Source organism: Musca domestica, unplaced genomic scaffold (assembly GCF_030504385.1).
Source record: "Musca domestica strain aabys unplaced genomic scaffold, Musca_domestica.polishedcontigs.V.1.1 20, whole genome shotgun sequence".
In the NCBI taxonomy this organism is placed as follows: domain Eukaryota; kingdom Metazoa; phylum Arthropoda; class Insecta; order Diptera; family Muscidae; genus Musca; species Musca domestica.
Window position 1 is genome coordinate 578720 of NW_026712250.1, and position 22565 is coordinate 601284.

Here is a 22565-nt window from a genome sequence, read left to right on the forward strand (position 1 = left end):
GTCTAGGAAATTGCCAGAAGAATCCACCGAGTAGAGCCAGGCAAGAGCGCATCAAAGAAAAGTATTACGAACCCATCTCGGCTATCGTTAGTAGGATCTTCGCTACTAATTCATCTTTATTCTTCACCAGTACCAGATATTGCTATACAATTCCCGATCATCAAGATTGATTCGTTTAGCAATATAGAGTCAGAACTTCGCAGGCTGCCGAAGATTCAATCAGCCCAGAAACAAGATTGAAATTTGTGGAAGAACGTCAATTACATGTGTGGACGTGGAGTTTCGGAATAAGAACCCCAAGTCTAGTAGCCTGAAACAGATCATTCCCCATTGTGGGTTGATGCCTTCGGAACTGTTTAACTCTCCTCAAGTCATATAGATAATTACTTAGGCGTTGGCCCTTATCATTGAAGACATGTCCTTAAAACTACCTTCTTCCAAAACAAGACCCACACTGCATGTGCAGTTCGATTAGCTAATAATTTCTTATATGATCCAAAGTCCCAGCGAAAACATCCGTGCAAGCCACATAAATCAGCGATTAATTTATGAGTGAGAAGTTCCTTGTAATTGAAGATAATTCCGATTTATCAAATTCCTGCTTCGTAGACTCCAGTGAACCTGAGGACATAAATATACTTTGAACTTTCGTTTCAGTTCCAGTTTGGGACTCATCGCGATCATTCTAAGAAGGGCCCCAATTTTATAAGCCAGGGTGATCTTTCTGATCTAAAGAGATATGAGTCTTGAGAGTAGAAGGAGGCCTGGTTTTGGGACAAGAGCATTCATCTTAGTTCGTTTTGACCGCATATTAATGAAAGTGTGCAAAATATTCGGACAATGGACTTATCTGTGAACTATCATTCTGCGGGCTTCGGAAAGGTTTTCATTTATTTGTCATAGCTTCGGTTTCTGAAAAACCTTTTGTGTATCTTTTAGATACACATTCTCAGATATATAACTGAAATTTCTGAACCTCCCCCGGAGAGGATAGATTTTCTAGGCACCTTTTGACAAATTTCCATATTAATTTTGTGGTCCTGATTAAGACTTAAAATTATGCTAATGGTCGAAGAAAATATTAAATATATAACTTACAAGTCAGGAGTATCCAGACATCGTTAGGTGTATATTTACCTGAAAAAGAAATGGAAAATTTCGATTATTAAATCCAAATTAAACGGTATTAAATATTACAAAACTATTAAAAATGTTCTACAATTATGCTACACAATCTATAATTTCTTCCATCAAAAACATCCTTTAAAAATGAATTTCTCCTCCTCCTTCCCCCCACACACAAAAAATATCAATTAAATTTTGAAATCCTCACACAAGATTTTAAAACCGCATGCATTACAATGTTACCACTTTTAACGGCCACTGAAGTCCTTAAGAAATGATCTCAACCTAAAGAACTGCACGTATCGATGTAAAAACTGCGTTCCTTCGAAGGAATTAACAAATTAACACACACGCGTACCACGAAAGCTCGCCGCAAAGCAACAGCAATTTTGTAATTTTCTTACATGCCACGAATTTCAATTGGCAACAAGTGCGGCCGGCAACGTTGCACACCACACGTCGACCGTCGACGCAACCATCATCAGGTCAATTACATGAAATATTCAACGCTTGTTACCGGCCAAGGATGTTTTCCATTAGCCGTGTGGCTGTCGAAGAAAAACGCTACAAAATTGGGATAAACGGCAGTGAATAGCTGTAATTTTTGACACCTTACGGCATCGTTTACCGAAGTTCTTGACATTATTTGCCGAGGTGTATTAATTGCAGCCAACCAACCAATCAACCCCCTGGCAATTGCCTCTCCGCCACTTAATGCACAGAGAAAGAGTTGGTGCGAGAGGGAGAGCGGCAATGTGCATCGGTAGGCCCATTCCAACAAATCCAATTAAAACGAAACAATGCGCTTTTTCATAGGCCTTTTATTGCGGAATGCATGCCCACTGCCTGCACTTTACCAACCCAACAGCATTGCTAAGCGAGGAGGGGTAAAAATTCCACTTGGCTGGTTGGTAAAAATATTGCTTGCACTTTGGGGGTTGAGTGCAGCGAATCATCGTCATCACCGTGACCTATTTAATGAGAGTCACAACTACCAATGGATGGAGGGGCGGACGGACAGATGTTTATATGTACCAACAACATAAACAACAACAAGATACGAAGTGCATTTCTTGCTGTCTTTTGGTATTTCCGATGATGACGCATCCACGAGATATGTCGAATGCCGGAAAGTTGCAACACTTGTTGCATTCATTGCACACACACACGAACTAATACCTCCTAGACGCACACACTCTCTGAGAGGTTATGCGTAAGCAATGTTCGTGGAAATGCGAATGATTAATCACGGTTGAATGTTGGTTATTCTGTTTCTGAGAAGGAGCAGGCAGAGATTCGAAATAGCAACTAGGGAATGAATAGAGAAAAATATGCATACTGGGGATTTGTCCTCATTCAAGTTTGTGAGAGTTTTATTTTAAAAACAAGTAAAAAACATTAAGTTCGGCCGGGATGAACTTTTAAATCCCTCCACCGTTGGGTAAAGAAAACATTTTTATATAAAAGAATCTGAATTCAAAGGTGTTGTACTTTAAACTACAAAAGGCTATAATCCATTATGACCTACAAATACCAATTTTTTAACAAGTCCGTGGGAAAATGTGGCGAAAATCATAAAAATACTGAATATCGGGTGGTACGGTTATATGGCGGCTATACCAAAACGTGGACTGATATATCTAATTTTCAATACCCACCACTCTATACATAATACAAATTGTTTTGCCTAATTGTTCTACGTCAAATAATGTGGGCTGTATCGTGATTTTAACAGACAGACAGACGAACTTCGTTGATATATACTTTAATATACAGGGTGAGATAAAAAAACTGCAACAAAGTCAAACCCCATAATTTTTACATTTTTTTTAAATTTTATTAAATGAAAGCAAAACATATCGGAAATAACAAGAAATTTTAGTATAAGTTTAGATTTGTTCGAATTGGTGACCTTTGCCACGAATTATGGCCTTCAAACGGCCAATGAAACCGTCACACGCCCGAATGTTGCTCTGCGGTATTTTGGCCCATTTCCGCCGAAGCGCATGCTTGAGGAGATCGACACTTTGGTATTTTTTAGTGTCAACCTTACTTTCTAAAATACTCCAGAAACAATAGTCCAACGGATTTTAATAGCCATTGTGCGCTGGAAATGAAGCGAGGAACCTCATTTTGTAACCATTCTTGGCTGGCGCGTGCTGAGTGCGATGATGCTGAGTCCCGTTGGAATGTCCATGGTCTGCGGCCAAAATGTTTTCGTGCAAGGTTTTCATACACCCTTCAGAATATTTTCGCGATAATATTCGGTATTTATTCTGATTTGGTTGTTTATAAACTGCTGGACAACGAATGTTTTCTCGGTTCACCACTTTCGGCCAAGTGAAGCAACTCTTTAGCTATTTTGAGTCTATTTTTTTCCGTTGCGGTGTAAGCTCTTGCATTTTTTGGAATTTCAATGGCTTTACCTACACCGAGCTTATTTTGCAATATTTGTCGAATGGAATATTGCGATATGTTCAGCTCACGAGCCATTTTTCGGTCACTGCGACGCGGGTTTCGATCAAGTCCCTTCTTTAGTTTTCGAACCATTTCTCCTGATGTTGCTGTTGTTCTTCCGTCCACTTCCTTGACGTCGGGCTACGCTACCAGTATCATGGTAACGAGCGATGTACGAGACACAAAAGATTTATTCCCAATTAAATGCTGGAGTGCTCTAACGATAGAAACTTGTGGTTTTCCAGCCAAATATAAAGAAATCTCTCTTTTATCTTCTTTTTCTGGAAAATTCTCACCAAAATGCTGTTGTACGCTTATAAACAATATAATGAGCTTTCACTGGAATAGTTTTAACAGCTGTCGGAGAGTGGCTTAGAAAAGACAGCAGTCTGAAGTTGGTTGCAGTTTTTTCATCTCACCCTGTATATTGGTCTACGTATAGGTATGGCGCCCAAATAATGTCAACTCCTGATCTTTGATATTTAAAAGGCTTTCAGTAGGGAAATATTTTGATCCATTAAATGGATTAATTTATACTCCGATTGAATCTTCTTTTTCTCTCATTCTGGGTTAAATAGGGATATACTTTTTCGATCTCCTGTATATTGCCGGTATGAAGAGGTAATGCCTTTTATGGATGTGGTATATCCCTCTGGCTATAACTTGGAAAAAAATGTAGAAGATAGTTGGAAAACTAGGGCAAAGTGAGAGCAACTTATTTATCTGGGGTATTACTTTTCTCAATGGAAAATGCCGCTCAAGATAATTTCTTAATAATTTTCAATCTTATTTTCTTATATTTTTTGGATTTTTGGCACCTTTTTACTTTTCACATTTCCATCCAAGGCGAAAACTTAGAGAATCTTTTTAAGTTACTTTTTTTCTTTGCGAAAACAATTCAATCGGTAAAATTCGGCATCATTTGTATTTCACTCAATGCAATTAAAAAAATTTTAAAACTTTTTGTTCGAAGCAGCAACAACAAGCATTTACCACCAAAAAACAAAATCTTTCAGATCGAAGCAGAAAAAAGCAAACGATGCGAGTTAATGATACTTCAAAAATGTCATTAATGTCAGAAAAGTGCTTGTTTAAACGACATGCAACCAACCAGGGGCGGACAGACAGCGTTAAGGTGTCCTCATACCATACCATACCAAAGGCAAACAGCAACAACAAAAACCCCAATGAATGCACAGAGAAATGCAAAGACACGACAAGAACAACAACAACAACCAATCTAAACGGAGGAAAAAATATGAAACCCCATGTCATAAGTGCAAGCGTCTGATCTCCACTTGCCTCGGATTGAGTGACCAAAATATAATTGAATTTCAAAAAAAAAGGTGATGATAGGTATATTAAGTGACAGGATATGTAGGCTCTGTGGTTAAAACACAATTTATTATAAAAATATTAATAATTATTTATTTTAATAAAAACCAACTTCGTTAGTTGAAAATATTTTTAAGAATGAAAAAATGTGTATTACATGAATTCAAAATATGTATAAACCAAAACCTAAGGCTACATAGTTTCAATTAAAAAGCAAAGTTAAATGTTCAAAGTAAATATGGGAAAACCCCTACAACACTCCCCCCTGAATTTAAACTAAATTTAGCAAACCAATTATATATCATATTCAGTATATACTGCTTTAAGTCGGTTTATGGAAACGTTTTGCAATTTGTCGTTTATCTTAACTTGGAAATATTTCGGGGTTCGTTTGCAGATTTCATATGGGCCGGTGTATTTCTGTCCTAAAGATTTTGTTTTTGCATCAACTCGAATCCAAACATGAGTGCATGTTAAGAGGTTCTTGCTAATAAAAGGTTTGTTGTTCGAATGCATTGATGTTGGTGTTGGCTGCAAATCACACATGGATTTCCGAAGAGTGGTTACTAGGGAACTAGGATCTTCAAATTTCGGAACTGTGAAGAAATCTCCTGGTATTTTGAGGGATTGACCATAGACCAATTCTGCAACCGATGCTTTTAAATCTTCTTTGTAACTAGCACGTATTCCGAGTAGTACTGGATAAAGTGAAACTGTCCATTGATTGTTTTCAGAGCATCGTAGACCCGCCTTTAATGTCCTGTGGAATCTCTCCAGCAACCCGTTACTTTGTGGGTGATAAGATGTTGAAAAACGATGTTGTATACCGAGTGATGTTGTTAATTGTTTCATAAGACTAGATAAAAATTGGCTTCCTCTATCTGAAATTAAAGCATTCGGACAACCAAATCTACATATCCATCCGTTCCAAAATGTTTTGCAAATTGTTTCCGCCCTAATATCAGGGATCGGAAATGCTTCTGGCCATCGAGTAAAACGATCCATACACGTTAACAAGTATGTATTACCCTCAGATTGTGGTAATGGTCCAACTATGTCTATGTGTACCTCTGAAAAACGGCTGCTTTCAATTGGAATATTCATAGTTGGACTCGAAGTATGTCTGTCAATTTTATTGCGTTGACATGGTAAACAGCTTCGAACCATATTGCCAACATCCTTATTCATGGATGGCCAAAAAAATCGTTGCGATATCATCTTTCTCGTTGTCCGAATACCACCATGAGATAAATTATGTACTGCATTGAAGACATCTTTTCTAAAAGTAGATGGAATATAAGGTCGTATAGTTCCTTGAGAAACATCACAATATATTTGATAATTCCCCAATGGAAAATTTAGCAACTTAATTGAATAAGGTCCATCCTTATTAATTAATTCCTTAATTTCTATGTCTTGCTGCTGTTGTTGACACAATTTGCTATAATCTATTCCTTTCGTACTGATTTCTTCTATTCTTGAAAGAGAATCAGCTACTATATTCTCTTTTCCAGCGATGTGGTTAATATCAGTGGAAAACTGCGCTATATAATCCAGATGACGGCATTGCCGAGGTGAGGCCTTGTCCAAATTTTGATGGAATGCGTAAATGAGAGGCTTATGATCCGTGAATATTTTAAATGGCCTTCCCTCAAGTAAATGTCGAAAGTACTTGATAGCGGAATATATGGCTAATAATTCTCGATCATAAGTACTATACTTCTTCTGAGCGTCATTTAGTTTTTTAGAGAAAAATCCCAATGGTTGCCATGAACCGTTTACATTTTGTTCAAGCACAGCACCCATTCCAAAAGAACTCGCATCGACTTTAAGGCCTATTGTTGCGTTCGGCAAAGGAAAAGACAAAGTAGTTGCATCGGCTAACTCCTGTTTACATTTAATGAAGGCTTCCCGGGTTTCGTTAGTCCATGGAACTGGACGCATATCCTTCTTTTTTGCACCGATCAATAAACTATTCAGAGGCGCCTGTGTTTCGGCTCCTTTTGGTAAAAACTTCCGATAAAAATTGATTAGTGCCAAAAATTGACGAAGTGAATGGATTGTTGATGGTTGATTGTAACTCAGAACTGCTTCAACCTTTTTCTTCATTGGACTGACGCCTTTATATGATATTGTATGGCCTAAAAAATCAATTTCGTTCACACCAAGTTCACACTTACCGGCATTTATAATAATGCCGTACTTCTTAAAACGTTCCAATAGCTGCTTAATATGTTCCAAATGTTCTTCTTCAGATTTGGAGAAAACTAGCACATCATCCAGATATACTACGACGAAATCAAGGCCTCTAACAACTTCATCCATAAAACGCTGAAAAGTCTGCGCCGCGTTACATAACCCGAATGGCATTCTTAAGAATTCGAACAGACCAAACGGAGTTATGACAGCAGTTTTTGGAATGTCCGCTTGATTTACTGGTATCTGGTAATAAGCTTTCAGCAAGTCAAATTTTGAAAATACAGTGGAACCAGATAATAACATGGAAAAATCGTTAAGGTATGGTATAGGGTAACTATCTGGGACAGTTATTTTGTTCAGTGCCCTATAGTCCCCACAAGGACGCCAAGAACCATCCGATTTGCGGACCATATGTAATGGATTGGACCAATTACTATTACTGGGACGAATAATACCTTTTTCCATAAGATACTGAAACTCAACCTTTGCAGCAGCTAATTTCTCAGGATCTAATCTTCGGGGCCTTGCCTTAACTGGGTTTCCGTTAGTAGTAATTTGATGTAACACTTGGTGTTGGACATCTATTTTGTTAAGGTTATGCGAAAGTAATTCAGGATATTGTTTTACAATTTCGTGATATTTGCTTTCATCTGTAACCATTTTTATTTGAATATTAGAGCAACCCAAGCTTGATAGTGGTGAATTCAAAAAAGTGTTCCCATCGACTAAGCATTTTCTTTGAAGATCTGGCAATAAATGAAAGAATTTTAAAAAATCGGCACCAATGATTGGTTTGGGTACATCGGCCAAAATGAATACCCATTTAAATTCTCTTCTTAAACCCAAATCGAGAACAATAAGTTTCTCACCAAACGTTGAGATAGGAGTATTGTTGGCAGCATATAAAACTAGCTTTGAAGGGTTTTTTGAGGATTTGCATGGAAAAATTGAAATGTCAGCTCCAGAATCAATCAAGTATTTTATTTTAGTACGGCGTTCAGTAATAAATAAACGATTATTACTACCATCGCCGAGAGACGCCGAACTGTCACACGATGGTTTTACTAGTTTTTTGATAATTGAAACTTACATGGTTGAACGCATTTTGATGCTTTATCAGCAAATCGCCAATGATACCAACACAAACCCGAGTCTTTACGGCTTCTAGATTTAGATCGAGCTCGTGGGACTTGCACAATTTGTTTCGCTTGGTGTTGACGGGAGCGCCGTTCGAGCGCATCAATTCGATTAATAATTTCATTCAACTTACCATCCAACCCGGATGAATCTTGGTTAGTTTTATTATTTGAAGAAATTTCGGAAATTGTTGTTGATGCTGAAAATTGTTCGTAAATTTTGTCTGCTATACCAGATAGATTATCTAAGTCCATGGTATCGGTTACAGCGAGGATGCATTTAACATTTTCTGGAAGACGGTCCATAAACAACGTGCGCATAATTTCATTGCTTACCCTGGTGCCAGCAAGAGATTTCATTCTATGTAGAAGATGTGACGGCTTTTGATCACCTAATTCCAAACCGCTCAGCAATTTCTTCAACTGCGACTCATCTGATTCAGCGAAATGTTTGATTATTCTAGCTTTCATTGCTGCGTATCTTCCAGTTGATGGTGGATTTATCACGATATCCTTCAATACAAACAAAATTGATGGGTCCAGATGACTAATCAGATATTCATATTTAGTAGAATCTTGCGTAATTCCATTTAAATTGAAGCTGGATTCGACTTGTAAGAACCAAATTTCGGGCTCCTCACGCCAAAATGGGGGCAGTTTTGCAATTCTAGCAGCAAAAATGTGCATTGAATTCGAGGGATGAGAATCCCCAACTAAATGCGTATCTCCTCCTGACTGCGATGTGCGAACGTTTTCTTCAGCCATTTCAATTATCGGGGTCACCAAATTGTGGTTAAAACACAATTTATTATAAAAATATTAATAATTATTTATTTTAATAAAAACCAACTTCGTTAGTTGAAAATATTTTTAAGAATGAAAAAATGTGTATTACATGAATTCAAAATATGTATAAACCAAAACCTAAGGCTACATAGTTTCAATTAAAAAGCAAAGTTAAATGTTCAAAGTAAATATGGGAAAACCCCTACAGCTCCTCAACACCTCCTTGTCATCCATCAGTGAGATGAGGAGCAGAATCAGGCGCTCGCACATTTGTGTGTGTTTTGTGTGAATCCTCGCAGCAACATTGTATGCAAGCCCAAAGCAAACAAGAGAAAAAGGCTTGCAACATGCAACCCTTTAATCAAACTGGAGGCACAAACACACGCACTACCATCTAATACAGATACACACACACACACACAAGACTTGCAATATTGCAATGGCGTTGAGAAAAAGAAAACTTAAATAGCGCTTTAAAGGCCTATTTGATACATACAGGGCTTATGTAAAATGTACATATGTTGCATGTGCAAGGCCTAGTGGCGGAGTGTGAGTATGTATGGGTCTCGCATCAACCAATCGCAATGAAATGCATATAAATGCGCCTACGCATGCAAACCTAATGCATGGTGCAAAATGCAACCCTTTTTGCGACACAGCCGTTCTCCCAAAACGGCAAAAGGACCTCAACACATACACACACACATACATGGCTATGTACATGCAACACCAGTGGAAATATTGAGAGTGCATGAAACACAACAACTCCATGCAGCCAATCTACCACCACCACTACCTCCCTCAAAAAAACATTTGCATTTGCATCGCATGCGCCAGTTGGCTAGCCTTTGAGAGAGCGAGAAACGTCGTCACCCTGTTGTTGTTATTTTTCTTGTCATTGCATTGCTGTTCTATTATTGTTGCAAGCAAGGACCCGGCATGTTCACTCATACAGTTCAAAAACACGAACACACACACATGCACACAGATAGAGACACAGTTGCTCGCTTCTTTTATTTGCATTGCAGTGATGTCTAGCATCCCCTGTGTGCTGCACTCTGACCTTTGATGCGCATGCATGTGCCAGTGCAGCAACGAACGACAAGTTGGCTGTAACACCGGCTAGACTAGCTTTGATGTAAAATGTGATGGTTCAACCCCATTTCAACTCCAAGTTGGGGAATTGGGTGTCCCACCAATCATTTTCTAAAGGAGAAGATTTTTTTGCTGAAGAGCACTAATTTAGGTCTAAAAAAAAAAATATAAAAATGTAAGTTATGATGGCATTTTATGTTAGAACAGTTTTCGTACCAAAGGGCAGTTGCCTGAAAGCGACGAATAATTTGCAATAGAATTTAGCTGATGCTCAAAGTATCCCACAGGAGAAGGGTGATGCAGAGAGGCGATTTATTGTGTACCCTCCAATATTTTGAAGGAACTTGAATAAAATCAAAAATCTGAAAAATATCTCTGAAATGAAACCCCTTATATGGGGGGGGGGGGCTATACCTTCATAAGCAATTTTTGTTATAGGCTGTAGAACCTATTACGAACTTCGTTTACGAAATTTGAGACAATTCTGGTTAATAATACCGCTAAAATCACAAAAATACCCAATATATATCGTTATATGGGGGCTATACGAAGACGAGAACCTGCATACGCAATTTTTGGTTATAGGTCGTAGTAACCATTACGAACTTTAAATACAGAATTTGATACAATTCCGGTAAAAATATCGCTAAAATCATCAGAATACTGAATATTGACAGGTACCGATAGGTACACTTTTTTGTCATACTTTGTACCCATTACGAACTTCAACTACGAAATTTGAAACTATTTCGGTTAATGTTTTCGCTAAAGTCATCAAAATACCGAATATCGGGAGATATCATTATATGGAGGCTATACGAAGACTTGGGCCTGCATACGCGATTTTTTGTCATAGGCTGTAGTACCTATTACGAGCTTTAAATACGAAATTATATTCCGTTAACAAATTTTGCTAAAATCATCAAAATACCGACTATTGGGAGGTACCGTTTTATGTCTACTGGCAGGTTAAATCTTCTATCTCAGTTTCTTCGACGGACAACGATAAATCAACTTAGAATTTTTGAGTATTTCGATGAGTTACAAACGTAATGACAAAGTTAATATAACCTCCAACCAAAATCCCAATATTTTTCTTTAAGAAAAACGGAGTTCACAATTTTGTTTAAAATCCGCACCAAAATTATAGAAATCGCAAAAGGTTACTAAATCGTACCATATGGTACGACAACTATTTAAGATTATGTAAACCGCAATGAATAATGTATCGGTTAGTGAGAGCAAGTTTTAGACATTTTGAAACAATGAGAGGAAAAAAGGTACCAAATGGTATTTGAGCACTGTTCTTATATACTCTTTGGTACCAAAATGTAGAACGGTATTGAAAAAGGAGGACGATACGAATGTGTACCTTTGACTTTCAAATCGTACCTGAAATGCTAAAAAAACACTGTTGAAGAGATATAAATGTGACATGATTAGCAGCAAGAAGTAGATTTGTGCCCTCCAACCTTCAAAAATGTTAAAATTATTGAAAAAATAATTTCCTTTAAAATTGATACAAAAAATGTGGAGATTTTTATTAGTAAAAATATAGAAAAAATTTAAATTCCTAATTTTTATCCTAATCCTCTCAATAGCTTTTGGGTAAAACTTTAATCCTAGACTGAAATACTGGTGGCGAATTAATCCCAAGGGCACATCTTTATTTTTCCAGCTGTCGGGCAATTCTTTTTCCATTATTCCAATGTTTCTCTTGCAATCTCTTTTCAAGCTTCCAAACAAGTTCTCTTCGCATAAAGCTATTCAATCCAGCCGAGCTCGTTCTTGAACAAAAACCTTTTTTTCGAAGCTTGGCCAAACAAAGAAAAGATCTATTCTTTGTTTGGCCATATTTTTTGGAATATTCATTTCTGGTTTCTCGCCATCTTCGATAAGACGTCGTCCTTAGACTTAAATCAGAAATAACGTCCAAGAATTGGTGGCACATCTGCAAGGACACCAGGATGGCCCAAGCAAATGGAATGTGTGAAAAGCGCCAGATAACGCCTGATATGGCCAACAATAGACCAAACCCGGTTTCTTTTGTTGTTCGCTGCTATTCTAGTCCAAAAAAAAAAAAAAAACATGAATGGAGCCTGTTTAGGAATGTAGTCCCCTTTCCAATGGAGTGTTTTTTCTTCTTCTTCTTCTTCTTTTTCAGGAAATAAAAAGGATGTTGGTACTGGTTTTCTTTTTGATAGAATTTAAATTTGATATGCTTTGATTTGATTTTGGGCAATGAAAAGGATAGCGGGCAATCGTGTTTGCTCCGCGTTCGTGCGTGTGTGTGTGTACGGGTATCCCACAAAACCCAGTACCTGGCAAAGAAACTAAACAGAGCATAGAAACGAAGGAAAGAAGGCACAAAACCGCAAAGAAGTGTAGCTGGGGCAACATTGTAGTTGAGAGAATATTAGAAACTGGTTTCAGTGGGAACTGATGTCATTGGCATTCTCAGGATATGAGATAGGACATTTTGTTAGAAGTTTCTTATCACAGCGCACACATGGCCTTGGTATATTTGCCCGGCCTAATAAAATTCAGGAAAATAAGTAGAAAAAGGATTTGTTTCATGGAAGGTTCTTTTAGACCATCAAATAGGCTAGAGTTGGGAAAAATAAGTGCTTCCTGTAGACTTAAGAAAAGGGCATTAAAATGTTTTGGAATATGCTGTTTTCGATTGTTTTTAAAAATTTCAAAAAAATATATATTCAGGCATGTCACAGAATGTAAAATCGTTCAAGAGTGAAAACGAAAACGGTTTTAGCTTCTCTAAAAAACGGAAAACGCAAAAATGTTGCGTTTTGATATCACTTTCAAAAAGCAGGGTGAAATTGAAATGTTTAGTGATTTTAACGTAAAAAATAAACAGAAGACACATACATTTAACAGAAAATATTGTATTAACCAAATTCTCTTAGAATGAACATGTTTTTGGAATTTATTTTACAAAAAATCTATTATTTTTCTAATCCATGATGAAAACGCAAAAAAATATGCAGAAATGAACGGCAGACTTGTATTGTTGAATTATTGCAATATGTGTTGAAGAAGCAGGTGTAGAAATGTACAACTGACAGACCAAAAAGCAAAAAAGTACAATTTCGACTTTCTTTTTTCTTCGGAAGACATTCTTAATTTGATCCAATGTGGACAAATTTCAGCTTCAATTGCATTAATAACTCTCCACATAATTGTAGAAACTGTACTTCTCCCAAGGCTTAGCTCCACATCTCTACCTATAACTCTTTGAAATGCACCCGTAGCCAAAAACCTAAGCGTTGTTGCAAGCTGGATAATAGCCGGTATATTGGAACGTTTGAGGTGGGGAGAAATTTTTTCCAAAACTAAAACAAAAGCTTCTTTATTTAGCCGATAATAAGTTATAAATCTGTAGAAATAAATTATTATTAAAATAAATTTGAAAACAACTCATTGCTGGTGGATCCTTACACTGCATTTGAGTGAGATAAAGGATCTGATGCGTTCCTCAATATCCGGCGACAATTTTTTCAGTAGACTGCTGATTTATTTCTTCATCCATTACAGCAAGTATTGAAGCCCCTGACATTTTTACTTTTGGTGTTTATATTATAAAAAACAATTTAAACTCCTTTTTTAATTGTCAATAATTTGTTTACGACTTTTTTTTCATGGAGTTACCATATTTTTATTTCAAAAATGTGAAATGATTTTTTTTCCGGACTAGTCAAAACGTACGAGTGCTGAAGAAGCAAAAGCAAATCGTAACGATTTGGAAAAGGTGAAATAAATCGATTTCGTAAAACTTCTGTGACATGCCTGATTATTATTTTCAATATTTCACCTACAAAAACATTCCAATAATCGATCATCATTGGAATTGTCGCCAACGAAATATTTGAAAAAATGCCCCAAAGAAAAAAAAAATGAAAACAAAAATTGCCATAGAAACCATATTCCACGATTTGTCATAAATAATCTATCCAAATCTATTTATGTGGACACTTTCCCCCATCCCCTTCCTCCCTCCCCCTCTCGCGTAAAATGATTCGTTCTTCCATTAATCAGTCGATTTGGCTGTCCATTTTGTCGTGAATGTTGTCGTCGACGTATTTCCATCCAAACATCGAGTAGTTCCGTTTCTAATTCTATTTTCGGCTAATGACGATCCGTCCCTATGTCAGTCATGACACATCTTCAACAGCGAGGCAGCCACACACACAGACACGTTTGCCATGTCCATCACAATGTCTTCCGAAAACGTTTCAATGAAAAGGGCGCTAAAGTATCCAAAAGAGATGTTTTTTCCATTCATTTTCTTCAACTTCCAGCCACCCAGCCAGCAGTTCTGGGAAGCTGGAGGGCCTTCCTCCATCCCAGCTAGCCGACGAGACCCATTCATAAGTTCATTTCGATTTGTAAATTTGGCTGAATTTGGGTGTTGGGAAAATTTCCTGAAATTTCTTTTGATATTAGTGGCGAGTCTATTTTTAAATGTCTTGAGAATAGAATCGTAGCATCATCGCCTTAATGGCTGTGCGTTTTTTGTTTTCTTTTTCGATTCTCTGTGTAGACTGCCATGGCAGCGAGACATTCAGTCAGTTAGCCCACCATCAAGTGAACTTTGATGATTTCATGTGGGGTGCAAGTGTGTGTGTGTGTGTGCGTGCTGGCATATGCACTCTACATTCGGTCGTCGTGCATTACTTTTACTTTCAACGAAGCCATGAAGATGCTATTAATAGTTTTTTCAAGTGTGGGGAATATGACTCCACTAAGACTTCTTTATACAGAAAGTCCTCCAAAAACTATTCAATACACCAAAGACCCCTCACGATCTTCCAAACCCAAAAAAAAAAACCTGGAGGCAGGGATGTATACAGAATTGCATTTTGCAACCATAACGGAGGGAAAAAGGCAGAAAGTTAGCCTTACCACTTAAAATATACTAAAAGTGGCAAAAAGTGTCCATATTGGAGAAAGCCGTGGCAGGCTGCTACGTCCTGCCCCTTTCGGATACCTATCATATATATATTTTCCCAAAATTAAAGACCCCATAGGGAAGGCCTCTATAGATATCCTGTCACTATAGACTACCTCCCATTGGTTATCTATACAAAGAAGGCCCCTTTTAGATTATAATAAGAGGGCACCCCCCTCTACGCACAGAGCACTAAACTAATGCATGACTTAAATTTCAAGACTCTTAAAAGTATTTCATTCATGAAAGACATGGGGAGTTATTTTTATATAAGCCTAGATTTTTTGAAAATATTGTTCACTCGCCAACATCGGGGAACAAAAAAAATTACCATTTCAAAATTAAAAAAAAAAATCCAACCAACCGTGATTAAAAAAAAAAATAATAATTTTAAACCACCACGAAAACGTGGATTTTTAGAATTTCTTTATACTTCATCAACCAAATATGGTTTTAAAAAATACATATATTTTAACCATCAATCAGACATAGATTTTTCAAAAGAAATATTTTTTTCAAATAACCAACTAATTGCTATTTTTTTTTTTTTTTTGTGAAAATGCTCAACCTTTTCCTTTTCCTCTGAAACTTCTTTGGAGGCTCATAAGACGAGTTCAATCCACAATAAACAAAATATGCAAACACATTTGTCACACATATTTCTAAATTTATTTCAAACCATTTTTTTAGGGAATTTAGATATTCGCCCATACTCTCGACTTATTCCTATTTTCGCAGAGTCTAGTGAACTTTGTCGAAATTGTGTTGGCTTGTTTGTGTCGTGGCGCATGGATAGATAGATAGATGGAGGGATACATGTGTGAGAGTCTGCACATACACACACACACCTATGAATGCTTTCGCCTGCATAGCTGCGAGACACCAGAAGATGAAACACACCATGAAGGAGATGGTGTTGCCAAAGAGGAAGTTGCATCTAAATTTAGTCTTTAGGGCCAGACGGTCTAGCAGACATGAAAAATGTGTGACATGGGCGGCAGAGCCAGCGGGGGAAGTTTGGCGGGTCAGGGGGAGTCTGTGTCTATTTATTTCACAGCAAAGCTATTGATTAGCAAAATGTCAAATAATGAGCCAAATAACTTTAATTCAAACTAAATGTTTATCAAGTCTTTAAGGGCATGAAGTATGGATGTTGACTGAGACTTTAGGCGAAATGATTTTACCTCTAGCCAGGAGCAAAAGAATTTTGGGGTATATCCTGGAGAGAAGTTCGGAATATTCTATATCATGCTTAACAAGGTCTTACACCGCTGTATTCCCTCTCTTCTCGGCTTTGAATAGCCGCCCATATCAATGATTTTTGCTGTCGTTGGAATTTATTGGATCAGATGGTTGATCTGGTTTAGGAATCAAAATAATCATTGATGTGTAAAACTGCCTAAAAGTGTACGTTAGCGCCCCAGGTTATACCCGTATTATATTTTCTCTCTTCCATCAGCGATTTTTGATAGTGAATTTTCAGTTACGTTCATACAATCACTCTCAATATAGTTGGGAACATCATTGATATAATCTATGTAAGTAACCTGTACCGAGACACTCTACGAAGCTATAGTGAGAGAATGTGAGTCTCCAGAAATTTTTGCAGGTCAAGTGACCTAAAGTTGTATGCCCACGGTTCATGGAGAGATTTTATTGGGAAACATATATGCGTCTCAAACTGTTTTTATATAAAATGGATCAAATTCGAGATACATTTCGCTTTTAAAATCAAGATGAGAGAAATTGCAGGATCTTTGAACAACTTACTGAAAGACCTTTTTAAAAAATAATCCAACATAGAAAACCTTAATTTCAACAATGTTGATATTTCTGGAAGAAAAAAATTAAATTTTCTGCATATGTGGATTACTATGGCTGCGCATGCGCGGTGAAAGGCTGTATCTGTATGTTCTAAAATAACTAAATCACAAAAAGTATAAAAAAAACTTAAGGCAAACGTTCTGTACTTTTAGAGCCAAAAAAAAAAAAAACGGGAAAACGTAAACTTTTTACGAGTTCGTACTAAAAGGTACTAAAAAGTAGAATGTATTTTATTTTTAGAGCTAGAATTCTAAAATGCTGTTTTTGTTGTTGTAAAAGCTTTACATGTTCTGTTGGATCTTCATTTTATAATTATTGATGATATCTGTAACTCCATCAGTATGAATACCATTCAGACCTGCCTGATAGCCTTCTTGATCTAAAGGCTCTCTGTAATAGAGTTGGTCCTCTCTCTCTAGATGATGTATGCCCTTCCTGGCACGGCTGAGTGAGGGAATTCTGTGCAACATATAATGGTTTGGATGACTTCCACGATAACACCCAAGCAGGTTCTGTAACGAAAGCATATGGGTGTGCTGACGTACGGGAAGGACCTTCGCCTTCTCACGTAGATGGTCCACTGGTGCCATGAGGAGGCATCCTGTCACAGTTCTCAGGGCAGTGTTCTGACAGATCTTTTCTTTCACTGCCTAGCACTTGTATCCGCAGACCACATTCGGGCCGCATGTGCTTTGAAGTTTTCTCTGACTAGGTTGCAATGCTGTGCGAAATTTTATTTCCGAAAATCGTACTTTTGGATACTAAAAGTTTACCAAAAGCACTGAATGCCAAGGAGTCGAACTAACATTTGGAAATTTGACATGAGAATCGCTGCTGATGTGAAGAGGTTGTGAAGGACAGGGTGTGAACAATTTTATCAAAAGCATACTAAAATTGTAAATATTCTAAAAATATTCCAAAATCTGTGTTTTGTACAGCAATAGTTCTGTACCTTCGGAACTAGATGCATAAGAAGCGTAAGTTTTTCGAAATGTGACTAAATGGTACTAAATTTGGAATTTGCCATACGAGCCATCTCAGGAGTGAGAAATTCGAAAAAAAGTACTAAAAACTGTATTTTTTATAGATTAAAACTCTTTTTGTTCGGGCTAAACCCAAGAAATGCCCCTTGAAGGTCACCGCTTGTATAAAATGTGAGGATACCTAAATTTTTTAGAAAATTGTTCTTAAAAAATTTGTAAATATTGTATTTTAGGAGCTATACGTCTGAAATTTCCTTTCCTTCCTTTTTTAATAAGATAGGTACCAATTGTGTTAAATCGTGCTAAAATGCTATTTATCCTTAAAAGTTGTTAAACCTGTGCTAAAGTTCCGTTATTATACATAAACAATCATGAAATTTCGCATGCAGGACTCCTTTTGTGTGAAGTAAGATAAGGTGGAGTTTTGAGAACTTCGTACCAAAAGGAACTAAATAGTATTGAATATTGTACTGTATGACATAGAATTCTGGAATTTAGTACGTTTTTCTCCAACGAACATTAAATGTTCTGTGAAACAAAAAAACGTACTATTTTGGTACTAACAGGGGGAAATAAATGTGCAGGAATAGATCTGGAGTGTCGCAATTTGTTGTGGCGATTAAGGGGTCGAAAACGACAAAGTGCATGGAATTGGGTTTGGTAGGACGAAACGTGTGCGATATTTTGGTTAAAATCGTCCTCTTTTGAAACTAACAGGGTACTTACATTTCTGAATACGAAGAATTGAGGCTGAAATTCTACAATTTGGAATAAAGGTCATTTCTGGTGTGAAATTTGAGATAAAAGGAGCACTAAGGGTTTCGAATGGGGAAGTAAAATGGTTGGAAAAGAAATGAAATTTGGAAATTCTGACTTCCTGTTACCGGAGTGTATGAAAAGAGTAATGTTTTAGGGTATTCGGGAATTTGTACCAAAAGTACTAAGTAAGAAACACAGTAGTTATGCTAGGGAAAAATATATAGAGAGAATATCTATAGAATATTTTCACATTTTTTTGAAATAGGAAATTTCTAATAATAAGAATAATACTCTATTGCCGTAGTAAGGTGACCCCTCCAAAATGACCAGTTTTTTAATATTTCCCGACCGTTTTGCTCGGTAGAGCCCATTTGGTCTACAAAAAATAATTCATCTTTTGTTTTTACTTTCCATTCGTGTGATAATACCCACTAAAAAGTCAAGCAATCGATTTTACTATTTGTTTCATACACTTACAGCTCAAAATATGTGAAATCAAAATCGGTTTTAGTCGATTTTGGTTGAAAAAGTCAAAATCGAACAAAATCAAAATGGTCGAACAAAATCAAAAGATCGAAAATTGGACTTTTTCGTTGAAGGCAAAAATCAAAAATCCAGTTTTGGTTTCAAATATTTTGAGATAAAGTTCTACCATATAGACGATAAGATCGATTGTATCCCTAGTATGTACCAGTTTATCCATAGGCCATCTCAGCAGAATGACATGGCAGATTATATGTCCTAAATCCCAATTTCTAATGTTGACAACTCCAATTACATCTTCTATAACTAAACCATTCGCACTTACCTTTTCTTGCAGATTGTGATATTGAATTCACATAAATTTTGAATATCCAGATTGTGTTGTTGGTTATTGTTTTGATAGAAAGGATTTTTTTGTTTGTGGTTTTTTCAAAATTTTCTCTTCGAATATTACGCACAAATTACTTATCTTTTATTGATTTTTGATTTGTATTTTGTATTGTTGTTGATGTTGTAAATCTTCACTATACATATACAGACACTTACTCACACTCACTCACATTCACACACATTCATTCATTCGTTTACATATATATTTGGTAATTCCTTTAACGATGACAAGTTTAAAAATACACCGCCACCGAATAAGACGGAAAAAGGATACACAAATATGTGCGCGACACAGGAAAAGCTCACAAGCTATGGATGTGTGTGTATGTGTGTGGTTTGTTTGTATTTGTTGCTTTGCGTCTACACTCGAGCAAAGAGCAATGCACGGCAGGAATAAAACCAAATTGGCGATGTGTTCCTCAAGTACTGCTCCGGAGGATGATGTACTCGTCGGCTGGGTTTTGTCGGTGTGTTGGTTTGGAAATGATGTAGTTCTTCGGTGCGTTTTTTGGGCGCTTGATTACTCGCTGTGTATTTTCTTTAAATGTGTACGTTCTGTGCGTGTGGCTAGCTGGCTGGCTGGCTGAATGGCTTGAGTGTGGGTAAATTGGATGATATAAAGAAAATCCGTTAAATGTAGATACGAAAAATGACGTAGACACTATTGGTGGAAATAGTAAGGATTACGTTGGATTTTTCCTCTATTCCTTTGATTCCGTTTGTTTTTTGGTAAGATTTTCTTTTTCAATTTCCCTGCTGTTGAGAGAAAAATCACTTGAAAATATTCGAAAATAATTTTCTTTTAATTTTTTAACACTTTTTCTTTTGTAAAATGGGTGGGGTTGCTTTTGAATGGTAAATATTCTTTTGTTTTGGAAAAATATTTAAAATTTTCTTTTACAAATATTTTTGATGGTATTTTGCTGGCGATAAATTCGTAATTTCTTGTTTCAACTTTAATTTTTTGGATGATTTAATTTTTTTACTTCACGCACCGTTATTGTTAATTTCTATTATTTTTTTCAAATTCACTGAATTTTCCTGAATTGGAAATTTTTATTCCACAATTTTATTGTTTTTTGTTAAATATTTTATTTTCAATATTTTTTTTTTGTTGGAGGAAAAAGAAAAATCCGATGTTGGTGTTTTTTGTGTTTCACTTTAACGAAAACTCAAAATGGCTGCTGCTGCTGTTGGTCGGTATAGAACACACTGAAAAAACCTACAACTCGTACGGCACACGCTCGTTTTACTATACAAACTGTTGGCATTGTTGTTGTTCCCACAATGAAATTATACGACAGAGTGTGTTAGATACACACTCACACATGGGCAGGGTCACACGTACAGCAAACATAGATACGAAGTCGCTACACAAAACACAGATAAGCCCATGTGTATCTCACTCACACAGGGGCAGTACATTTAAAGAGAAGACACACGCACACACTCACACATGCAAATGCAGAGTAGTATAACCAATACATCCACACACCAATGGCCATTTCCCTCTCTGTCTGTCACATGCTTTGGGTGCTCTCTAGCCCACCATGTGCGAGGCAATGAAAGTTAACTTCGTTGATGGCAAATTCTGAATTTTCCAAATGGAGTCTAAGGGTGTGTGTGTGTGTGTGAAGAGGGAAAAATTGTGGAAAATCTTGTACATTGGAGTGTGAGTAAAATTTCCTTCTTCCACAACAAATTGTTTGGGAAAACAAAACGAAAGAGAACCCGTTTTTTCCACTTGCAACGCGGAAAATTGTGAGAGCGGGAGTAGATGACGGAAAACTGCACAAAATCGCTTAAAAGAAAATGGAAAATCTAGATAACAATTATCTTTACCAGCACAAAGGCACACGCAAACACTCACACACACACACTGGTACCGGCACTTTTTTCCAAAACCTTACCAACGAAACATTGAACCCCAGAGTCATATGTAACTGTACCATCATTGCGATAAAAACGACGTAAAGAAAATCCGAAGAAAATGGAACAAGAAGAAAACAAGATTTCGGTTTAAGAAAAACAAAGAAAAAAACGAAAATCCTTTTACAAGGAAGTGGCATTTTCTTCAAACGGTGATGGTCTGGGAAATTGAGAATGTCAACAAAGGTGGCAGAGCGCTCTGGGTTCAAAAGGGAAAATTCAGAGCAAATAGAGGACTGGATTTGGCTGTTTTGGGAATTTAAATTCCTTCTGAGGGCACTTAGTTTGTCAAGGACACTATTTAATGCGGAAAGGGAAAATTCTTCCTTAGAGTAAAATTCTATAAATGGACGTAGCTTCGAATCGAAAAATGTGATAACTGCAATATGTAATTTTCTATTGGACAGTAGAGGTTTGAAGAATTTGTCCACTTTCAAATGCCAGCAACGGAGACAATAAGTACATCCTCAAAAAGTTACGTTGATCTAAAGTTACTTCGAAAACTCAAAACTATTTCTCATATTATTTTGAAACCTGGTATATTTTGTATTTTAAACCTTCCTTTTTTTTCAAAACTACAATTTCTCTAATCACATTTCGAGGCTGGGGGAAAAGTAAACACGTGTTCTGCAAAACCCCTTTAGCAAAGCTGTACAGATTTACGATTACGATTTCAAGCCACCTGAAAAAAATAGTTGCTCCTCTCTTAACGCCACCAGAAAATGTAGAGATTTCTCCCTTCTCCCCCCTTTCCCCATTTCCATTACCACGAAAAAAAAACCTTGACATTCAGCTCAACAGAATTACACCAAACTTCAGTCCATGTAATGCGCCAGTAAATAAATCTATTTAGCCTTTCGTTAAGAGCATTTGCCTCATCTCAGCATTTTACTCTTCCTCTTCGTTTATCGTAGAATATTTTATTTTCCTAGTTTTCGTAGCTCTAACAAAACGCCAGAAGAAAGAATCCAAGAAAAACAACCCTCTTTTATTTTATCTTTTTTGTTGTTTTTGGAATGCCATTCGCATTTGCTTTGACGATTTTTCTATGCGTTACGCACCACAAAAGAAATTCCTCCCTGCTATTTTCTGTCCTAG

The 22565-nt window shown here is 36.8% G+C and overlaps 1 protein-coding gene across 1 annotated transcript in view; it reads right to left on the reverse strand.

Annotated features, from left to right (window-relative positions):
• Positions 1-20230, reverse strand: part of LOC101887774 (insulin-like growth factor 2 mRNA-binding protein 1) — a 59718-nt gene extending 39488 nt beyond the window's left edge. The window contains exon 1 of the mRNA XM_059122299.1: positions 19474-20230. The gene's annotated coding sequence lies outside the window, so the exon portion shown is untranslated. The remainder of the gene's footprint in view (positions 1-19473) is intronic.
• Positions 20231-22565: the final 2335 nt, after the last annotated feature.